Source organism: Brachycentrus maculatus, unplaced genomic scaffold, assembly GCF_059751285.1.
Source record: "Brachycentrus maculatus isolate JH-2025_06_01 unplaced genomic scaffold, ASM5975128v1 h1tg000293l, whole genome shotgun sequence".
Classification (NCBI taxonomy): Eukaryota; Metazoa; Arthropoda; class Insecta; order Trichoptera; family Brachycentridae; genus Brachycentrus; species Brachycentrus maculatus.
Window position 1 is genome coordinate 663,111 of NW_028281044.1, and position 22,126 is coordinate 685,236.

A 22,126-nucleotide genomic window follows, 5' to 3' on the forward strand; every position below is an offset into this window, starting at 1 on the left:
CAAGTGAAACTTTAATTAAACGTAAAATAAGAACTGATGCCATGTGTTTTATTTTTATTTTACACTATTGCATTCACAATTCGCAATTCATAAATCCACAGGGCCAATTTTCTGAAGTTTCTAAAACCTTTTATAAAGTTAAGTGATATTTTTTGTTGTTAAAACACAGTATGTATAAAACAAAAATTAGAAATTCCCTCTACCCTCAATTTCTGAACTAGTCTCGGGGGTCGAGAAAAGTACTTTTCATCCCCGAAGGCTTTGAATAGGGGTAAGTTGCTCTTGAGAAATGTCAAGTAACTCGAGTTGCGTCCCATCCCTTAATTTTATTACGTGACAAATTCCCTCTTATAATTTCAATTTAAAAAACTTAATAGCAACATAACTAAGATTAAAAAAACAAAAGCACTTTCCATTTGAAATAATAAAATGATAAATAAAAAGTTTTTTTGTACATATCGTAGTCGTACAGGAGAAAGTGACAAACTAACAAAACTTAAAAATGTTCAGGAGGGCCATTTAAGTCACTTTTGCTTGGCAAGAAAATAAACATCAATGCAGTTAGTCATTTTTAACAAGTTAGTATATTACACTTACAAGTTTAAAATCCTTTGGGATTTTTTCAGGGCAATATTAAGCTAGTAAGATATCAATTAGTCAAATAGTAGTTTTTTTGTAAAAAAAAATACACTTGGTCACTTTCTCCTGTATGACTAAAATATATTTCATTTGACCAGCGACCGGGTTTTATCATTTCCGACTTCATCAGACTGGTGAGAAACTAGACAAAATTCATTTATAAAATTATATACACAAGGCAGGGTTTGAAACCATGATCTAATTTCATTTTTCTGACAAAATTAATTAAAATTGAGTTAATTTCAGTAGTGCATTTTAATAATAATTACATTTAAGTTATGGTTAGGGTTTAAAGCACGCATGGGGAACCTGCGGCCTTAAGGCTGTATGCGACCTTTTAGAAATTCTAGTGCGGCCTTTTGACTGATGCCAATTTTTGTAAATATGCATATTTTCTATATTTTTTTAATTGCATTTTTAACAATTTATATTGTGATATAATTAATGTATTTAGTTTATAGTGGGGGTGTCAAAGTTTTCTTTACTGCGGCCTCAAGTTGAATGAGATAAGTGAATGTGGCCTTTTGAAATAGAAAGGTTCCCTATGCCTGGTTTAAAGTATGATTTTATATATTATATTGTATATCACTAATTAAATACCACTTTTTCTTCAAATCTATTGTAACACGTGTTTTGATGCATGTCTTATCATTTTCAAACACCGTATGTGAAGTTTATTCTATTTTTTCTTAATTTTAAATTTGTTTGCATTAAACAATATAATATAAATAAATACAAGTACAAAAAAAAATACATAAAAAATACATAATATACTACAAAAAAATATCCCACAAAGGCATGGCCTGTGTGTGGGGTATACATTTTATATAGCTTATTTCTTTGTTGAATAGAAATTATTAGTTCATGAATTATCCATGATTTATTTTTTTTGTGTTTACTTTTGAAATTAAAGGAAACAATTCTAAAATTATGACTTACTTATGTAGCTTCACATTTGGTGTTTGAAAATGATACGGAATACGCTGAAACACATGTTACAATAGATTTTAATAAATTGCTGTACTTACCAAGTAAAACTTACGTAATTTTTTTAAATTGTCACGATATTTAAAAGTCGAAAAAATATATAAAATTTTAAATATTGATTTTTTTTATGTTGTAAATCAACCTTTCATATGCGCAGTTGAAGACTTTTGATGGTAGGATGATTTTTAACGATCCTGCTTTTTGCTGCAATAAACTTTGTTTGCATCCAAAGCTGTTTGATCTTGTAATGACTGAATGGATGCATTTTATGAACCTCAAAGCATAAAACAACAATGGCTTTATCATCACCATTGATCGCTGGCGTACATGTTACGAATGGGTGTGTTCAGAATCTGTTAGATGTTTGTCCGTTTATTGAAAAGTTCGTTAAGATTCGCACGACTTCTCATTCCCTAAATCTCATCCTTTTATTTCTTTATTTTAAACTCTTTTGTATTGCATGACATAAATTAAAATACAAAAAAATATGAATAAAATATAAATATAAATACAAAAAAAAGATCCCACTAACTAAACTAAAAAACTCAAAGCAAACCCAGCCTCATTGGTTATGTTAGCATAAAATTGAATAGAAATCAAACACAAATAAGTGATTGATTATCCAGAAATAAAATTATTAAAATTAAATTATCCAGAGTATTGGTCTGTATGTTCCCGATAGTTACCTAAGACAGCGTCGGCATAGATTGTTTCACATTCCTATACACAGGACCAACCTGCCGATGGTTATGCCTGTAGGAAGAGCTACCGCTATGTTGAACAATATCACATTTGATATTGATCTGTTCCATGTGTCCGAAGGAGTTTTCCGAAGCGAGATTCTTCTACACATTTAACAAGAGTCTTCTTGCGTAATTTTTAATTTGTTTTTTTAATGTATACGCCTTAAATGTTTGTTTGTAATGTATATATTAATTATTGAATAAATTGAATTAAATTGAATCGATTTAAATATGAGAAGTATATATAAACCAGTCTATAACGGCCGTAAGCCCTGTAAATGTCCAGACTTCCATATTCTTCTTCATCTATGTTGAGATGTCAAAAATGGTGTATTGCATAAATGTTATTTTTGGCATGATTTTTCGTTGCGTTTGTGTTGTATATGTAATCTGGATAGATGTGCATACATTATGTTTACGAGATTCTAATGGATTTGATTTATGACTCGAGACTTAGCAGTGAAAAAGGAAGCACTTCATTTCGAGATTGCGGTTATTTTGAGGAAGAAAACAAATAAACGGGGCAATTTATCATACGTTTGTGTTTGAAATTTCAATGCATGTTTATACATTCTGCCAGAAGAAGATTAGCCAGTCTATTCACTAGTAAAATGTACGTAAGTGAGACATGGTCGATGAACATCAGCTCTAGGCAACTAGAAACTGCTGAAATGCGAATGCTTAGATGGTCAGCTGGAGTGTCACTTAGAGACAACATAAAGAGCTCACTCCTTTCAAGAACGCCATAAATCAAAATCGTAAATTTTCAGCTGTGCATATTTTCGGAATGCCCAGAAAATTTACTATATCTCAGCAAAAGCGGCATATTTTTAACATAATATTTACCCGCAACAGGGCAGAAAATGTTTTTTTTAGTTTTTTTTTTTAAAGAGAAATATTTGCGTTTTTATTATTTTCACAAACATTTCAATTTCATTCTATTTTTGTGAGCCTAAGCGGCTCATTATTAGGAATAGGTATCAAGTTGCGGTAGAGGGGTTCGAACCGAGAAACTCTGACTTAAGAGTCCGCGACACTAACCACAGGACCACAACCCGACACTTGTTTTTTTGCATTTTCAAGAAAAGGTATTGTTTGATTATTTTTTTAAATATACTAAATATTTTTGTAATAGAGAAAAAACATTCAGGTTTTACTTATAAAGATCTATTGCACAGAAAAAAAATCAATAAGTAGCTTGATATTTATTTTTAATACATTGTATTATATTTTTAAGGAGTGAGCGATATGTATTTTTAAATACTCAATGAGATTACTGTTTTATTAAGCTGGAAAATTCAGCTTTTCCAACAGCTGTTTATTTTCATTATAAATCACAGTCAATTCACGGTTTGCTCGTATCGCATTTTTCTCTAGGTGTCGAAAGAGGTTGCATAAATATGATATAATATGATATAACGTCGTTCTTCTTATTTGTGACACATCGCCATATATTTTTCTTATCGTGTTTTTTTTATTTTATTTTTCGTGTTGGCATATTTTTGAAGGTTATTTGTTGGTTAATTCCTTATTTACACGAGAGATTTGTTCCAAAGAAACCATATAGAGAAAATCGTTACAAAAATTCAGTTTGCAAATTTAATTCTAACATATCATTATATTAAAAAAAATTGAAAAAAATCTGGCGGTGTCAAAAGTCTGCGTAATCGGAGGGCATGTATGACTAGATGTATGGATGTGAAGGAGGCTAGGAGTGTATGTCAGGACAGAAGAGTGTGGCGTTCCATCCTCTCTGCCTACCCCTGCGGGGAAACGGCGTGATGGTAGTAGTAGTAGTAGTAGTAGTAAAAAAAATTGATTTTTCAGGAGTTCGTTTTTAAAGTTTAAAAATGTAATATAATGTATTAAAAATAAATATCAAGCCACTTATTGAACTTTTTACTGTGCAACAGATCTTTTTAATTAAAAAAAGGAAGTTTTTTCTCCATTTGAAAATTATTTAGTATATTAAAAAAAAATTAAGCAATAGGTACCTTTTCTTCAAAATGCAAAAATAACACTTTTTGCTCTGTAGCGGGTAAGTTTTAAGTTTAAAATATGCCTCTTTTGCTGGGATAAAGTACATTTTCTGGGCATTCCGAAAACATGCACAACTGAAAATGGTCGATTTTTGATATACGACGTTGTTGAAAGGAGTGAGCGACATGTGGAATTATGTATGTTCGCGTGACAATGCCGTTCAAACGAGGTCCTGCCGGTATACATATGATATATAAAAGTGTCATAAAGCAAATCAAAGTACATTATATTCGATATAATGCAAATCACCCTGTAAACCTTGACATGAACAATGTACCGAGAATATGTGACATGTAACTATTCTAGTTACATATATACCATACGTTTCTCTATTACGTTTCAAAATACAGTCAGTCCTCGATCTTCACACAATTCTCCTTTTCATTTAAGAAAAATATATGAATACATTCATCGTGATTTCCGAATACAGTCAGTCCTCACTTTTTTGAACATTTAAAAATTATATATGTACCCATAAATTTATTATTTGTACATTTATCGCATTTGAGTATGTGTGAGGAGATGCACGAATGGTGAAAGATTGGTGTGGCGTTCTTTTTTCTCTGGCTACCCTTCCGGGGAAGCATAACAACACCTTGAACCCTACCAAAACACAATTGTACAGAGAACAATCATTAAACTCATTTTAATAAGAAAAAAAATATCCATGAATTGTCCCAAATAAATGTAGATATGAATCTAGTAACCATGTTTAATTTTGGATACATTCCCAACAATTGTATTTTGGTATTGTGAAGTCATTTAGGCAACTTGAATATTAATATTTCTTATGATTTTCTTTTGTCCGCCTCCGTAGTGTAATGGTCAGCACGCTCGGCTACCGTTCTGGAGGTCCCGGGTTCGATTTCCAAGGGGGGTAAAATAAATAAAAGTGATTTTTTCACTGTAATATTTATTCAATATTACCCTGGACTGGTACCTGAAGCGGAAGGCTGATCACCTTTCCTTCATGTGTAAACGATCAAGATAACATTGCGTTTATATGATACAGTGCCCTATGCACCATTGGGTGCGGATAAGGGTGTTATTTTATGATTAATGTATTTTTCACAATTAAATACTCGTACAATTGCATTTTTTTAATTCTTTTTTTGGGACTTGAAAATAATATATTTTAGTTTTATGTTTAAAGTTTAATTTTGGATATATTACCCAACAATTTAATACGGAATTCTACCAACTGTCTGCAGTTACAATAAATAACCAAAATACAATAACAAACAATTCCAATAGAACTTTAAATATTTGGAAAACAAATACTCCAATAACCTTCTGACAGATATAAAAAAATAAGACATAAAAATGCTTAAAAACAAATTAGTCGAAGAAAAAAAATACAATTAAACGAAATAAAACGAAACCCTGAGATTCTGCTTAATAAAAAGGTTCTTTACATCTCACTAATAGATGTCTCTAGCGAAGTTCTAGTGATTCAAGAACAAGGTTTCTAAATTGGTTCATATATATTGAACTTCCAAGAATTTGAGTAGAGTGGTTGATAATAATAGGTGGAATTGGTGAATGTTACACGTGTATAAAGTGATCACTTCAACCACCTATGAGGTTCGCAAGCTCCGTAAATGCCCATACTTCCATATTCTTCTTCGTCAATGTTGACATGACAAAAAAGTATCCTGTTCACCAATCACTCGGAATATAATTTGAGATTGTTTGTAATTAGGTGCTAGTTGGAATATGGCTACATAGGCTGGTTTAAGTGATCACTTAAACCAGCCTATGACGGTCATCAGCCCCGTAAATGCCCAGACATCCATATTCTTCTTCATCTTTGATAAGATGTCAAAAAATAATATCAAAATAAAACGAATTTCTTTAATTACAATAAAATTAAATATATATATACTTATGTGTATGTTTCCACCAAAATCTTTTAATATAAATCGATTTTACTTATCATTTAAGGGTTCGCCCTTAACCAGGACTTCCAAGTTCCGAAACGCTTCATCCCCTAATTAAATTTGTGACACACATTTAGACTGTACAACCCTCGATATATTACGAACGAATAAAGTAACACATCGAGGGTTGACGAAGGTTTTCAGAACGCGGGTAATTATCGTGGCGTGCAATTTCTCATTAACGTTCGGGATTATCGATTGGGAATTTTCACCTAACTCTTCACCCCGCCACGACATGTATGTTATAAAAGAGAATTATAACAGCGTGTTACAAAAACTACGATACTTTAAAATGCACATAATCGAAATATGTTGAATTTAATTGTAAACGATACACAATCAACGCTAGTGAAAAATCATGGAAATATATTAAACAATAGTGGTTATTTTCATATTATTTTTTGATATCTCATCAAAGGTGAAGAAGAATATGGAAGTCTGGGCATTTACGGGGCTGACGACCGTCATAGGCTGGTTTAAGTGATCACTTTACACACGTGTAACATTCACCAATTCTTTCCCATAGTTCCTCTTAATTTATGAAAAAGTCCATATCGCTCACTCCTTTCAACAATGTCACATATCAAAAATCGTAATTTTTCAGTTGTGCATGTTTTCGTAATGTTCAGAAAATGTACTATATCCCAGCAAAAGCGGCATATTTTTAACTTAATATTTACCTGCTACAGGGCAGAAAGTGTTGTTTTTGCATTTTGAAGAAAAGGTATTGTTTAATATATTTTTTAAACATACTAAATATTTTTCAAATGGAGAAAAAACATTTAGGTTTTACCTAAAAAGATCTGTTGCACAGTAAAAAGTTCAATTAGTGGCTTGATATTTATTTTTAATACATTTCATTTTATTTTTATACTTTAAAAACGATCTCCTGAAAAATCAAGTTTTTTTATATATATAATGAAAGGAGTGAGCGATATGTTTGAATTAAATTTGCAAACCGAATTTTTGTAACGATTTTCTCTATATGGTTTCTTTGGATCAAATCTCTCGTGTAAATAAGGAATTAACCAACAAATAACCTTCAAAAATATGCCAACACGAAAAATAAAATAAAAATCACGATAAGAAAAATATTATTTTTTGACACCTCATCAAAGATGAAGAAGAATATGGAAGTCTGGGCATTTACGGGGCTGACGACCGTCATAGGCTGGTTTAAGTGATTACTTTACACACGTGTAACATTCACCAATTCTACCCATTATTGACAACCACACTACTCAAATTCTTGGAAGTTCTATACATATGAACCAATTTAGAAACCTTGTTCTTGAATCACTAGAACTTCACTAGAGACATCTATTAGTGAGATGTAAAGAAGCTTTTTATTAAGCAGAAACTCTTAGATTAGTATGTGAGGTCCGAATACTGTATTATAATCACACACATTTATTTGGACACACTCAAAATGATGTAAATAAGAAAAATATGTTATCACACTGGATAATGTTTATTTGTATTACTTTAAACGATATTGAGATATGAAAACCCATATTTTTACAACACTTTTAGTGAATTCTAATCCTTATTCACAAACGATATATCATAAACGATTTCGTTTAATGACTTTCAACATATATACAAACAATAAAAAAAGCAGTATGGAAAAAACTGATATTCTCTTTTTACAAAAACAAGTCTAACAGTAGAGTAAACAAGAATGGAAGAATGAAATCAAGGGATGATATAATAGGGTGGAAAATGCTGTATAAACCTACCCTTAATAAATTACAGCGAAGGGTAGTAGCGAAGGGTAGTTTGTGCAACGTATTATTGGCCATATTCCAACTAGCAACTAATTACACACAATCCGAAGTTATTTTCCAAGTCATTGGTGAATAGGACACAATTTTCTTTTGTCATCTCAACATAGACGAAGAAGAATATGGATGTCTGGGTATTTACGGGGGCTTGCGACTCTCATAAGTGGTTTAAGTGATCACTTTACACACATGTGGCACTCACCAACTCTAATAAATTGATAATAATAAACTCTTATCTGCAACCCAGTGGTGCATAGGGCACTGTGTAATATAAACGCAGTGTTATCTTGATCGTTTTACACATGAAGGAAAGGTGATCAGCCCCCCGCTTCAAGTACCAGTCCAGGGTAGTATTGAATAAATATTTGAGTGAAAAAATCACTTATTTTTACTTAACTCCAGAACGGTAGCCAAGCGTGCTGACCATTACACTACGGAGGCGGACAAAACTCTACTCATGATTACAACCACACTACTTGAATTATTGGAACTTTTAATGTATTGTTTAAATTTCGAAACAAAGTGCTTGAATATCTAGAATTCCACTAGAGACATCTATGGTTAGATTTTCAACTAAGCTAAGAAGCTTTTTATTGAGCAGAAACTCTTTCATTTATATGTGAGGCCAAATCCAGGATTATTATCACATACTTGAGAAAAGCTAGAAAAAATAATTTTCATTGAAATGTCAGCAGACTCCCATATTCTTCATCATCTTTGTTGAGATGTCAAAAAAATAATATAAAAAAGTTTTACTCTATTAATACCACACGTATTTATGATTATTAATTATGATCAATCAGCACGCTCGGCTACCGTACTGCAGGTCCCGGGTTCGATTCCCTGGGGGTTAAATAAATATAAGTGATTTTACCACTCTCATATTTATTCAATATTACCCTGGACTGGTACCTGATGCGGAGGGCTGATCACCTTTCCTTCATGTGTTAACGATCAAAATAACACTGCTATTAATTGTAATTATAATTATATGATGCTGTGCCCTATGCACCATTGGAGTGCGGATAAGGGTTTGAATGAATGAATGTTACAGGTGTGTATGGCGGTCGTAAGCCCTGTAAATGTCCAAACTTCCATATTCTTATATTTTTATCGATTGTTGCGCGGTATGATCGATAATCCTGAAATTATCCGGAGCATTGGTCTGTATGTTCCCGATAGTTACCTAAGACAGCGTCGGCATAGATTGTTTCACATTCCTATACACAGGACCATCCTGCCGATGGTTATGCCTGTAAGAAGAACTACAGCTAAGCTCAACAATATCTCATTGGATATTGATCTGTTCCATGTGTCTGAAGGAGTTTTCCGAAGCGGGATTCTTCTACACCTTTAGAAATTGTTCTTGCATATATTTTATTTTAATGTATTTTAATATATACGATTAAATTTTTTTTATAGTTTGTAATGTATATATTACATAATAATACATAATAAAACCCTTATCCGCACCTCAATGGTGCAAAGGGCACTGCGTTATATAAACTCAGTGTTATCTTGATCGTTTACACATGAAGGAAAGGTGATCAGCCCTCCGCTTCAGGTACCAGTCCAGGGTAATATTAAATATAGGTAACAGTGAAAAAATCACTTGTATTTATTATACCCCCCTTGGGGATCGAACCTGGGACCTCAAGAACGGTAGACGAGCGTGCTAACCATCACAATACGGAGGCGGACAAAATGTATGTATATATTAATTGAAATAAATAAATTGAATTTAATTTAATTGAATTCTTCTTCGTCTATGTCGAGATGTAAAAAATCAGTTGTTGATTTGGAGTGTAAAACCGCCCATTCGAGCTTGGAAGCGAACTGAAGGTTAATTAGTTGAACAAATGTTGTTCATAAATCAGAATAAATCTCGTCCCAATTATCGTGTTCCCAGTCGTTAGGTCTTTAGGCGAGTGAATAAGTCAAAGGCAGTTTATGTGTGGCTTGGCTCATTAATGCATAAATATGATTCTATCCCCTTAAGGGCGACTGACTGGCGGTACTCCACCGCCCTGTACGGTTAGGTTAGGTTAGTTAATACGTCACTAAACCCCTTTCACACGTTTAGTAAAAATACAAACTAGGAAAATTTAATAAAAAAAATGGATTTAAATATTCCTACTTACGATTTACATATCAATATGGATGCAGAAGAATTTGGAAGTCTGTGTCTTTACAGGGCTTACGTCACGACGTGTCATTGGTTGATTTAAATGATCACTTTAATAAGTATGACATTCACATTTCTACTCCATGATTTACAATTTATTCTTCACACTTCTCTAATTTCGGAATTTTAATTGTATATACATATTTACTTACAACCCTTATCCGCACCCGATGGTGCATAGGGCACTGTATCGAATTGACACAGTGTTATCTTGATCATTACTTGAAGGCAAGGTGATTACTCTTGCGCTTCAGGAACCATTCCAGGGTAATATTAAATAAATATTACAGTGTAAAATCAATAATATTTATTTTCACCCCCCCTGGGAATCGAACCCGGGACCTCCAGCACGGTAGCTAAACACACTGACCATTACACCATTTAAGTCGAATAAAAAAAAACATAAATTACAAAGTAAGCAAGAAGACTCTTGCTAAAGATGTAAAATAATCCCGCTTCGGAATACTCCTTCAGACACATGAAACACATCAATATCCAGTGTGATATCATTCAATATAGCGGTAGCTCTTCCTACAGGCATAACCATCGGCAGGTTGGTCCTGTATATAGGAATGTTTATATCGTAATCATACAGGAGAAAGTGACCAAGTGCATTTTTTTACAAAAACATGATCATTGACTATTTGATATCTTACTAGCTTAATATTGCCCTGAAAAAAGTCCCTAAGGATTTTAAACATGAAAGTATAATATATTGACCTTTTAAAAATGACTAACAGCATTGATGTTTATTTTCTTGCCAAGCAAAAGTGACTTAAATGTCCCTCCTGAACATTTTACGTTTTGTTAGTTGGTTATATATATATATATATATATATATATATATATATATATATATATATATATATATATATATATATATATATATATATATATATGTTTATATTTTTATACATATATATATATATATATATATATATATATATATATATATATATATATATATATATATATGTATATATATATATATATATGTATATATATATATATATATACATATATATACATATATATATATATATATATATATATATATATATATATATATATATATATATATATATATATATATATATATATATATATATATATATATATATATATATATATATATATATATATATATATATATATATATATATATATATATATATATATATATATATATATATATATATATATATATATATATATATATATATATATATATATATATATATATATATATATATATATATATATATATATATATATATATATATATATATATATATACACATGCATATCTGTGTGTGTATATGTGATTTCCTAGCATCTCGCACACAAGAGGGTTAAATTTAGCATTTTCGGCGTTAAACGGTTAATCCACGTTTACATAGAATATTAAACTATGTAGTTTCCCCGTGCATTATTTCGCACACAGTTTTCGACTAATTGCTTCCCCACCCCTGCCGCGAGCTCGACTTATTATTAGGGGCTGTTAATTAATCTGGATGCGCCTCTGAAAAAAGCGTAATTTCAGATTCCGCAGTAAAACGCAAAAGCTATTTTAATCTGCAGCTGCGGGTATAATTAGAAAAAAACAATTCGTTAATTACGACGGGTAATTTGGCTTAGTGCGTAGGCGCTTGGCTGAGAAGAATAGCGGATTCGATTCCCTCATTTTTTTATTTTTTATTTTTTCGATTCAATACAAAATTCCTATACATTTGTACTTGTTAATTCACAGTAAAATCGCGACAAAATTTTGTTTCACATTTTCAATAAATTTACCTCTACTGGCTATTTTCTTGTACTTCAAATTAAGTCACTTTGTTTAGAAAGAAAAATTTAAATGTCAAATGTTTCATACAGAACTTTAACTAACTTCATGACGTTGAAAATTGTTACTACAAGAAAAAAATTCCGACTGTCATTTGGTTAAGTTTTGCTTGGCAAGAAAATAAACATCAATGCAGTTACTCATTTTTAACAAGTCAATATATTATACTTCCAAGTTTAAAATCGCTTTGGGATTTTTTCAGGGCAATATTAGGATAGTAAGATGTCAAAAAGCCATACATTTAGTACAAATAGTTTTCATACATTTAGTACATTTAGTACGATTCAATACAAAATTCCTATACATTTGTACTTGTTAATTCACAGTAAAATCGCGATAAAATTTTGTTTCACATTTTCAATACATTTTGCAACTTAGTTCAACAACAAAAAGTTGCTTTGCAAAAGAAGTCTGTCAGGAAGCCTAGATGCTTCTGTATCAGATCTGGGCATGCGGTGGGACAGCTTTCAATAAAATATACATTTGTACTTAATACAATGTAAAAATTTTAGTTGTTCTCAGCCTCTCCAAAAAAGAGACTGAGCTCTTGTGCGTGGAGAGGGACTTTTTTTATACTCGTAGTATTATGTACAATATATATTTTTAAATATAACTCAGAAACATATTTTATGCGGTACAAGGGAGATATCCCGTTTAGTTTTCTATTGAATAGTATGTATAATATATCGTAGTCATACAGGAGAAAGTGAACAAGTGCAGTTATTACAAAAACGTGATTATTGACTATTTGACATCTCACTATCTTAATATTGCCCTGAAAAAATCCCAAAGCGATTTTAAACTTGGAAGTAAATATATTGACTTGTTAAAAATGACTAACTGCTTTGATGTTTATTTTCTTGCCAAGCAAAACTTAACCAAATGACAGTCGGAAATTTTCGCTTGTAGTAACAATTTTCAACATATTATTAGATTAAAACCAATATTTTTAACTTTTCCACTTTATTTTTATTTGACCAGCGACCGGGTTTCGTCGTTACCGACATCATCAGACTGGTGGGAGGCTATACAAATTGTTATATTATATATAAAACTCCTGCCTTCTTTTATATATAACATAACAATTTGTATAGCCTCCCACCAGTCTGATGATATCGGTAACGACGAAACCCGGTCGCTGGTCAAATAAAAATAAAGTGGAAAAGCTAAAAATATTGGTTTTAATCTAATAATATATTAAAAATGCATTTCCATCACGAAGTGTCAGTGGATAATATAAAACAATTTTCAACGTCATGAAGTTAGTTAAAGTTCTGTATGAAAGATTTGACATTTAAATTTTTCTGTGTAAACAATGTGACTAAATTTGAAGTACAAGAAAATAGCCAGTAGAGGTAAATCATTGGTGGAAAATTAACATGAGTAAAAATTAAGAAAGAGTGATCCATATTTTGTACATGAATCAAAATTTGACAGCTTTGCATCCTATCCTTATCACCATTTGAACATCTATCATACATCGTTTTGCTACACCTGCATATGAGAGATCGCATTATCATAGCATTCAGTCTACTTTCATCCTTCTTTTGCCAACTCCACGATTCGCTTCCATACAATAAAACAAATAAACCAGACAATCCAAGAATAAGCTGAGTTTTTTTTGGTTGACTTTATTTGGCTCATATATTCAGTACGCACCGATGAGTGTCTCAAAGATAAAAGGATATTATATACAGGGTGGCACAAAATTAATAATACAATTTTATATTTTAAACATTTTTTACTAAATAAAAAAAAAATGAGTAAAGTAAATCAGTATATGGACTTATATTATCCAATGACACTTCGTGATGGAATTGCATTTTTAATATATTATTAGATTAAAACCAATATTTTTAGCTTTTCCACTTTATTTTTATTTTGATTTTTTATTTAGTTTCGTCGTTACCGACATCATCAGACTGGTGATGTCGGTAACGACGAAACCCGGTCGCTGGTCAAATAAAAATAAAGTGGAAAAGCTAAAAATATTGGTTTTTATCTAATAATATACTTACAGTATATGGACCTTTACAATTAATTTTGTTAAGTAAAAAAGATGATATCTTTCAAGTGGCTGCCGCTAGTGTCAACACATTTTTTTGCCCATTTTATCAATTTGTTTAAATACTGAAGCTGTCTAGTTTACAAGTGTCAAATATGATTGTCTTACGACGCTATTTGCGAGAATTATAACATATTCCGATAGGGTGATCAATTTTGCGCCACCCTGTACGTACATACATACATAGATAGTTGATACTCCAGTCACCCCTCTATATAAAGTATATTTATAAATTTAATGGAAAATCCATATTTAATGGTTATATTAAAATGCGTAAATATTTACGCATTAATAGCAAATTTATAGGCTATAAATATTAATATATTATGAGCGTCTCACCTTATTCTGGCACCATATATTCTTTAATAACACCACCATTAATTTTTATTTTTCTCATCACATATAAATTAACGACTCGATACTTGGGTTAGGTTTAAAGCATGCGTCAGAATATACTTATTTTCAAAAAGATGCTGTCGAGAACATATGTGTTACATATCGCTCACTCCTTTCAACAACGTCATATATATATATCAAAAATCTTCAATTTTCAGTTGTGCATGTTTTCGGAATGCTCAGAAAATGTACTATATCCCAGCAAAAGCGGAATATTTTTAACTTAATATTTACCCGCTACAGGGCAGAAAGTGTTGTTTTTGCATTTTGAAGAAAAGGTACTGTTTAATTACTTTTTTTATACTAAATATTTTTTAAATGGAGAAACAACCGTCAGGTTTTACCTAAAAAGATCTGTTGAATAGTAAAAAGTTCAATAAGTGGCTTGATATTTATTTATAATACATTGTATTATATTTTTAAACTTTAAAAATGTTCTCCTGAAAAATTAAGTTTTTTGATTTATGACGTTCTTGAAAGGAGTGAGCGATATGCGTTACATGTGTGTTTCAAAAAATTGTGTGATTTTAAATCACATGTCTTTAAGAACAGTGTCCGTCGATGGTTGCTCCTCGTAGGAAGGGACAAGGTAGAAAGTGAATTAATTAAGTAAGTCCAGGTGTAATTATTTTACCTTTACACTGTAAATTGTTATTGTATCTATTGTATGTAATGTATATAATCTAATAATTAAAAAAAAAAAATAATAATAAAATAAAAAAATTGTATTAACATGTTAGTATTTCGGCTCAACACAGGCCATGCCTACAGAGCCGTTATATATATATATATATATATATAGTAAAAAAAATGTATGTACCTTTGAAATAAATAAATAAATATTTAATTAAGTTATAAAATGTGTGTGTAAATTCTAATAAAATAATTAAAATAAATTTATTTTTTCATTAAAAAAAAAGTCATAGGTAGAACGGTAAATGTATTTCACGAGTAAAAGGTTACTCTTTCACCCACCAAAATAGTCAAAATACCATAAATAAAAACTTAAATATTCCGAACATTGATTGACATTTCAATCTAAATAAGGGAAAATATAAATATTCATATTATTTTTTGACATCTCATCAAGAATGAAGAAGAATTTGGGATTTGCGCATTTGGCGTCTGGGCATTTGCGGGGAGATGATCGTCATAGGCTGGTTTATGTGATCACTTTACACAATTGTAACATTCACCAATTCTACCCATTATTGACAACCACACTAATCAAATTCTTGGAAGTTCTATTTCGAAACATTATTTTTGAAAAAAATATTTTCTTCCATATTCTTCTTCATCTTTGATGAAATGTCAAAAAATAATATGAAAAATAACTCCTTTAATTGGAGATAATCCAGATTTGTGAACAAGTATTTGGACCCATTAAAAATGTTCTGAATTTATATTGTTCAATTAATACCTCATTTTATATGTGAAACACCATGTATGGTTAAGTTAACTTTTTTTTTGACCAGCAGAAAATAAAGCAGCAATAAAACCTTCGAAATTTGAAAAGTGTGGTTTTCTATCAAGCATTGGGCTGCATATCCATCAAACGTACTTTTAACACAATAATAGTCACAATAACCAAAATACCATAGAAATATGAAAATAAATAACGTATATTCAGTAACAATAATTAAAACCGTGTATGTTCGCACTCGTACACGCGAAGTTTCGCTTTGGGGGCTAAGGAAAGAGGCAATTTCACCAAATTGGCCTTCCTTAACAATGAGTTAAGTATTTTCCGGAAGGTAGGCCATTCCGCGAGGGAAATGTCACCAACGCGTTCATTTTTAAGTAATTTACATTCTCGAAATGGCCAAGTGTGGCTTATATTCTTTATTCTCTACAACAGGAAGACGCTTACCGCCCTCAGAATGTGTAATATTTATTCTTTATGCAGCTTTTCATTTGGGGTGACTTAATTGTGTGTGACTTTTTTACCTATTTTTTATTAAAATTAAACACTTGAATAATCCACTTTATCGAGTTTTATTTTTATTTACGACTAGTTTCGAAAACGACAATTGTTTTCATCTTCTGGTACAAATTAAATTAATTATTAGTTTTAATTTGTACCAGAAGAGGAAAACAACTGTCGTTTTCGAAACTAGTCGTAAATAAAAATAAAACTCGATAAAGTGGATTATTCAAGTGTTTAATTTTAATAAAATTATCATGTCATTCCACAAAGTTAATGCCGAATCAATAAATAATATTTTTTACCTATGGTGACTTTTCTGTTTTATGTGATTTTTTGCATTTGACAATGTAACAACTTTTAAGAAACGTCTTAGGCATTGCTAGCTACTATTAGAATTCTAACTGTCCATCAAACCTCATCCCTTAGTTTTTCCCTCTACCTCCTTCCCTAAACTCCCTTTTTCCTTTGCCTTCCTTATTATCATCAATTTGTAATTTAAGGTTTTTTAAATGTTCGAGTAATATCTACTCTCTTCTCGTAATCGGAGTACATGAATGACTAGATGTATGTGATGGTGGTAGTAGTAGTAGTTGTAATATATATATATATATATATATATATATATATATATATATATATATATATATATATATATATATATATATATATATATATATATATATATATATATATATATATATATATATATATATATATATATATATATATATATATATATATATATATATATATATATATATATATATATATATATATATATATATATATATATATATATATATATATATATATATATATATATATATATATATATATATATATATATATATATATATATATATATATATATATATATATATATACAGTATTATATTAATACAAAAAAGATGAAAATGTAAATGTAAGTCTAAGTATTTAATGAGCTTACGACGTATCATAGGCTGATTTACCATAGGTGAAAATAAAAATTTAATATAATACATCATGATTTGTAAACAAGGATTCATTAAAAAAAATTGTAATAAAAAACACAAAAATTGACTTTCGATTGATATTTTGACATGGATGAAGAGATATTTGGAAGTCTGAGTATTTACAGAGTTTACGACATGTCATAGGCTGATTCAAGTGATCACTTTACACTCGTAAAACATTTACTTTTCTACCCACGATTGAAAACCACACTACTCAATTTCTTTTATTTTCTAACGTGCTACTCCCAGAAAAGACTATGACAGGCCGTAAGCCCTGTAAATACCCAGACTTCTTACACACTAATTAAACTTCTTAAATTCTAGTGAATTCAAGCACTATGTTTATAATTTGAATAAAATATATAGAAGTTCCAAGAAATAAGGTAGCGTGGTTGTAAATCATGTGTAGAATTGGTGAATGTTACACGTGTGTAAAGTGATCACCTAAACCAGCTTTTGACGGTCGTAAGCCCCGTAAATGCCCAAACTTCTATATCGTAGTCGTACAGGATAAAGTGACCAACTACCAAAACGTAAAATGTTCAGGAGGGTCATTTAAGTCACTTTTGCTTGGCAAGAAAATAATTACCAATGCAGTTAGTCATTTTTAACAAGTCAATATATTATACTTCCAAGTTTAAAATTCATTGGAATTTTTTCAGGGCAATATTAAGCTAGTTAGATATCAAATAGTCAATGATCACGTTTTTGTAAAACAATGCACTTGGTCACTTTCTCCTGTATGACTACGATATTCTTCTTCATCTTTGTTGAGATGTCAAAATGTAAAAATTAACATCAAAATGGATAAGCACCAATTTTTGAACGACGATTCAGACGCACTCAAAATGTTGTGAAGAAAATGATAAAAAGAGTTACAAAATAAATTTGCGTACGCAAATTCTCAATCTGCTTTGCCAAGTGCATAGAGATTAGCGTACTCAAAACATTTACTAGAAATATGTAACAGATGCGTCACTAAAATAGACTATTGAACGCGTTTAAAAGTGGAACACTATTTAAAATTAGAATGCGCTCGAAAATAGAACAGAAAAAAACTGTGTTCGAAAATTTACGACGTTTCTAATTCGGTCCGTTTTTTTTCTGTCACCACTGTTTGACAAGCACTGTTGATGAGTAATTTTCAACAAAAATGTATAAAACATCGCTTTATGGATTTTATCCATATACAATGGTGCATAGGGCACTGTTTTAAATCAGATATAGTTTTATATAGCGTAAATCACACAGAACCGATGTGATCAGTCCCGGCTGGGCCGTATTTTGAAGTGAAGTCTTAAGCAGCGATTCAATAGTCGATAATTGGACGAGAGTTGAGAGTGAAATTTCAAAGACGCGTCACGTTTATAAGGCACATTTCGTTGCGTGAGAGAGAGATGAAAGATATAACTGTAAATACAATGACCCGTCTACAATCAGTGTTAAACGCACCAGTGAGATTAATAATGCGCAATGTAATGTAAATATTGTGGGTGTTAATATAACCTTAAAAAGATGGCGCTGCCATTGCATTAAAAATATTTTAATAAATTCCAAAAAATGTTTTATTTAGATAAAAACACCCGCGTATTCGAATGCAACATTGTTTCAAAATTTCATAGCAATCGGTGAATAACTTTAGAAGGTGTAAGATTTTGAATAGACCACCATTTACATTTACATAAATATATTATGTGTATTTTTTATTTATTCAATATAGTTACATTGTTTATCCAATTTCCATACATTTTTACTTGATACAATCTTATAATTTTAGTTGCGCTGAGTCTCTCCAAAAAGAGACTGAGCTCTTGTGCTTGGAAAGGGTCTTTTTACTTATTTTTGTTTGTTTATTGTATCGTGTTATACATTTAAAAAATATATTACAACAACATGTAGTTATCTTCTTTAGTTTTTTTTTTAATAGGGTGTGTATATATATATATATAATATATATATATATATATATATATATATATATATATATATATATATATATATATATATATATATGTATATATATATGCAGTGAAACCTCTATCTATCGTTTTTAAAGGGACCTAGTGAAATAAACTATGAATGCGGGATAAAAAAGTCAATACACAAGGACATACAATCGAGTAAAAATACCGTCCTCCCAATCTGCATAACCATTGGTAGGTTGAAATTTTAAGAATAAAATTTTTAGATGTTAATAAATGTATTTATTAAACAAAAAAATGCGAAGTTGAACAGAACCCAAAGATTTTCAGACCTCTTCTGCGTCAAATTTAACAAAATTGAGAAAATTTAAAAGAATGTAAAAAAAACAGACAAAAACAAAAAAATTAATTTGGTATAGAAGAAATAAACGACACATCCGGGAAAACGATTATTCGAGGAACGATAGGTTGAGATTTCACTGTATATACATATATATATATATATATATATATATATATATATATATATATATATATATATATATATATATATATATATATATATATATATATATATATATATATATATATATATATATATATATATATATATATATATATATATATATTTATATGTAATTGTGTATGTGTGTGTGTAGGTAAGTACATTAAGGAAATTTCCCTGCTAGTACTCTCTAGAAAAAAGCCTCCATCATTTTATTAGGATGGAGCGCAACTGCATTATTTTTTTTAAGCGAACAATCACAATAATAATTATACACCCCTTGTTTTAAGGAGACATAAATTTGCCCCGGTGTCCTATTAAAAGCTTAACCCATTAACACCCAGACAACACTTTAGTAAAATAAAATAAAAATGCATTAAACATGGCGTATACAGAAAAACAATAATATCCTGTGGACCTAGATCTAAGAGTAAATATATCAAGACTCAAATCTGTAAGCAAACCATCTCATAATTATTAATATAATATTTTTGATTTAAATTTTTCTTGGTTAATACCACCATTAAAAAAAAAACAAATGTCACACGTTTTTCGATGGATTCCGCAATTTTCAAACGCCGTTCTGTGTTTGAACTGTCCAGTGTTCTCAAATATCTAAAATACTTAAAACATTTTCTATCTTCGTAAGTAACTAACTAACTAACCATCACGTCGCTGCCCCATAGGGGTAGGCAGAGAGATTGAAACGCCACACCAATCTGTCGCAAACAATCTTCGCCTCTTCTATATCAATGCATCTCCTCACACATACCCGCCGACTTCAGACATGACCACTTTCGAGTATTTGAACTCGATCACTCGATCGTGCCAAGTTGTTAAAAAACCATATAAGTAAACTGAAAAGTGTAATGTTCCTGTTATAAAATTAGTCTTCGCGCCCGTTACGAATTCCATTAAATTTATGGCGTTATAATATGAGAGCGAACTGTCTTTCGCCATAAATAAATTAAAAGCGGAATAATAATTGAAAATTTGGCCGGGCTTCAAGTCGTTTACCCTCCCTTCGCCGGGAGATTTATCTCCTCCAGTTTCCTGAGATTTCCTCGGCTGTTTAACTGTTCACTGTTTACTGTTTACCATCTGCCCACCGCCTTCGAGCAACCCTTTGAATTGTTACGTTGTTCTCGCTGACTTGTAAGATATCTACCAGATCAAATAACAAGGATTCTACAACATTTTGAGTGTGTGCAAATACTTGTTGACAAACCTGTGTTTTCTCCACTGAGGAGCTTTTTTTACATTTTTTGATCACAACTTTCCTTTCAACAACGTCATATATAAAAAATTGTCAATTTTCATTTGTGCATATTTTCGGAATGCTCAGAAAATGTACTATATCCCAGCAAAAGCGGCATATTTTTAACTTAATATTTACCCGCTACAGGGCAGAAAGTGTTGTTTTTGCATTTTGAAGAAAATGTATTGTTTTATTATTTTTTTAAATATACTAAATATTTTTCAAATGGAGAAAAAACATTCAGGTTTTACCTTAAAAGATCAGTTGCACGGTAAAAAGTTCAATAAGTGGGTAAATATTTATTTTTAATACATTTTATTATATTCTTAAGCTTTAAAACGATCTCCTGAAAAATTTAGTTTTTTTTTTATATGACGTTGTTGAAAGGAGTTAGGGATTTGTCAAACATACTTAATTATTCATTCTTTCGTTATCCATATGATCCACATTTCCATACCACCTTTAAAATTTTCTGAATCTTTTGAACAATCTCTAATATAACCTTACATTCCTTTAAAATCATGTTTTTTTTTAATTCTGTCATACATACAACGATTTTTCACACATTCGTCCGAAGGAACGCATTTGATTAGCGTTCACTTTCTTTCGTCGTTCTTTTGCAATTCCGCGTTTCGCTTCCACAAAGATGTTTTTATTTTGCAATCAATCTATTTAAAGTGATATTTATTATATTTCCTGGATTCACCCTTCTCTCAGTATCTTTGTCCATTTTTCCATCCCTTGAGAATATGCTTCCTAGGTATGTTATATAATTGGTAATAATGAAGACTTACATATTCGTCTATGTAGCGATTTCCATATAACATATATGAATAACTCCTAAGTTAAACTATACTAAGCGTTTGAGAATGAAGTATGGACGTACCCAAAATATTG

The 22,126-nt window shown here is 30.5% G+C and overlaps 1 protein-coding gene across 3 annotated transcripts in view; it reads right to left on the minus strand.

Annotated features, from left to right (window-relative positions):
* Positions 1–22,126, minus strand: part of Shal (Potassium voltage-gated channel protein Shal) — a 169,492-nt gene that overhangs the window by 134,952 nt on the left and 12,414 nt on the right. The gene's annotated exons all lie outside the window — the stretch shown is intronic.